This window comes from Chiloscyllium plagiosum, chromosome 11 (genome assembly GCF_004010195.1).
Source record: "Chiloscyllium plagiosum isolate BGI_BamShark_2017 chromosome 11, ASM401019v2, whole genome shotgun sequence".
In the NCBI taxonomy this organism is placed as follows: Eukaryota; Metazoa; Chordata; class Chondrichthyes; order Orectolobiformes; family Hemiscylliidae; genus Chiloscyllium; species Chiloscyllium plagiosum.
The window spans coordinates 68,902,774-68,905,563 of record NC_057720.1 but is presented as its reverse complement, the minus strand read 5'-3'; the positions used below and the strand labels follow the sequence as shown (position 1 = coordinate 68,905,563).

At 40.3% G+C, this 2,790-nt stretch overlaps 1 protein-coding gene across 4 annotated transcripts in view; it reads left to right on the top strand.

The window, feature by feature from the left end:
• Nucleotides 1-2,790, top strand: part of clcc1 (chloride channel CLIC-like 1) — a 51,120-nt gene that overhangs the window by 8,810 nt on the left and 39,520 nt on the right. Inside the window, exon 1 of one of the 4 annotated variants that reach the window (XM_043699727.1) lies at nucleotides 1,707-1,767. The exons of the other annotated variants lie outside the window; for them this stretch is intronic. The gene's annotated coding sequence lies outside the window, so the exon portion shown is untranslated. Of the gene's footprint in view, nucleotides 1-1,706; nucleotides 1,768-2,790 lie in introns of those variants that run through there. 4 annotated transcript variants of the gene reach the window in all.

Genomic DNA, 2,790 nt, shown 5'->3' with positions numbered 1-2,790 from the left:
TCTCTCTATGTCTCTCTCTCTCTCTCTATGTCTCTCTCTCTCTCTCTATGTCTCTCTCTCCTGCATTGAGCTCACCATGTGCTTCCTTTGTCTGTACCTCTCCCTTTTTAAAACTGCTGTTTTTTTGACTTTGTTTTCCAAAGTTCCAAAACAATGCAACAGCATATGAAACAGTATTTGCTGCTCTTGGGATTCGAGGAAGTCACCTCCAACATCTGAAATACATCAAAAAAGGAGCAGCTGTTACAGCCAGAAATTTTTCCTATCCTCCATCTTGGATGAACCAGAAGTTTGTGAGATGTGATTTCCCATGCACAAAACCATGTTGACTACCCCTAACTAGTCCTTACCTCTCCAAATACACGTAAATCTTGTCCCTCTGGATTCTCTCCAACAACTTGCCCACCACTGATGTTAGGCTCACTAGTCTTTCATTTCCTGGCTTTTCCTTATCACCTTTCTTAAATAGTGGCAGCACCTTAGCCAACCTCCAGTCTTGCGACACCTCATCTGTGCTTATCGATGATACAAATATCTCAGCAAGGGACCCAGCAATCAGTTCCCTAGCTTCCCACAGAGTTCTGGGCTACACCTGCTCAGGTCCTAGGGATTTATCACCTTTACATATTTTAAAACATCCAGCACCACCTCCTCTGTAATATGGACATTTTTCAAGATGTCACCATCTATTTCCCCATGTTCTATGTCTTCCATGTCCTCCACCGTAAACACTAATGCAAAATACTCCCCTATATCCTGCAGTTCCACACCCTTGATAATAAAATCTATTTGGTAAACGTGGCAGTAAATGACACCCTGCTGCAGGTGCTTATGCATACCAGGTAGGAAAGGCTAGCATGTAACGAAAATCGTGAATCTGGTGTTTTGACCGGTTGCTGGTATGTTGCATTACTTTCCTCTTTAAGTTGTTTGGTCCAGGAAGTTACTAAATGTTCCCTTTAGAATCAACAGAAATTTTATCTTTGAGGTGATGAAGTTTGAAAGTGATCAAAATGAACAAGAATTCAATTCCTACTGTGAATTAAAATGGAATGCCATTAACTTTTATATAAATTACATAATAGATATTATATGGCAATGGTAATTGTTGAAAATTTTCCAATGGTTAGAGACCTACCTGCCACACAGAAAGATAGTTGTAGTTGTTGGACATTAGTCATCTCTGCTCAAGGACATCTCTGCAAGAGTTCCTCAATAGTTTCCTACAGACGACCATTCTCAGCTGCTTCATTAATGATCATCCCTCCATAATGTCAGAAAAGAGGATATGTAATTATCAGTGAAAAATGTTCAGCACCATTTACAACTCCATTTATTGAAGCAGTCCAAGTTCAAATGCAACAAGGCCTGGACAATATCCAGGCTTGGACTGAGAAGTGGCATGTAATGTTTGCGCTGTACAAATACCAGACAATGACCATCGCCAGGGAGGGACAATCCACCCATTAACAGTCAACTGAATTCTCCACTGTCAATATTCTGGGGGTTACCATTGACCAGAAACTCAACTGGACTCATCATATATATACATGTTCATGTCCCAGGAATGAATTTTTTTAAAAAGGGTGTAGATTGTGTCCCAAGTAGCCTTTGAACAGAAATTCCTTGAATAGTTCCAGTGGTTGTACTGAAATATCATTTCTGATATGCAGTTTTTGTTTTGTTTCAATTTTGATTCTAACAAGTTTTGAGTTCTGGATTTCAAATGAATTGGACTGCATACTGCTCATAACAGTAATAGTGATGGTAAGCATCCAATTTATACCAAATTGATTTTCTTGAATGCATTTACTTGTATATTCTGACTGAAATTAATTTTAAATGCTTCAGAAAGTATTATGTAGATGAGTTTTTCACTGGAACAGTCACAATCGGGAGTTGGGGAAATCCCATGAATGTTGAGAATGTTTTCAGTTAGAGGTTGCTGAGTTCTGATAAAGGGCCTACAACAGAAATAGGAGCTAAAATCTACACTAGTAGGACAATGAATAGCATATGTTGTTAAATAAATGTACCCATGCTCATTTAATCTCTTTATTATTTTTGTGCCAATTTGCTGAAATTTCAAGCTGATAAATCCACTGAGGGTGAACAGGGGCATCTAGCCATGAAAGCAACTGATGGCCCACTCAGATTGAAGAATTGTGAAGTTAACCATATGGATTGACAAGGGGGTATATATTTATGATAGAAGTAGAGAAATAAAGAGAGGAAGAAAGGTTGGGCTGAGGACGAGAGAAAAAAAGAGAAAGGAAAAGAAATTCACTAAACTTTTGTGGGACAAGTTTTTTGACAAAGCTGAGTTGTTATGTGCACATTTTCTTCTCTGCTAGGAATGTAAGCAGGCACGAGTGATTAGGGAGTCTGCAGGATGTCAATGATTAGAGTCATAGAGATGTACAGCATGGAAACAGACCCTTCAGTCCAACCCGTCCATGCCGACCAGATATCCCAACCCAATCCAGTCCCACCTGCCAGCATCCGGCCCATTTCCCTCCAAACCCTTCCTATTCATATACCCATCCAAATGCCTCTTAAATGTTGCAATTGTACTAGCCTCCACCACATCCTCTGGCAGCTCATTCCATACACTCTCTGCGTGAAAAAGTTGCCCCTTAGGTCTCTTTTATATCTTTCCCCTCTCACCCTAAACCTATGCCCTCTAGTTCTAGAACATAGAAGAATACAGCGCAGTACAGGCCCTTTGGCTCTCGATGTTGCGCCGATCCAAGCCCACCTAACCTACACTAGCCCACTATCCTCCATATG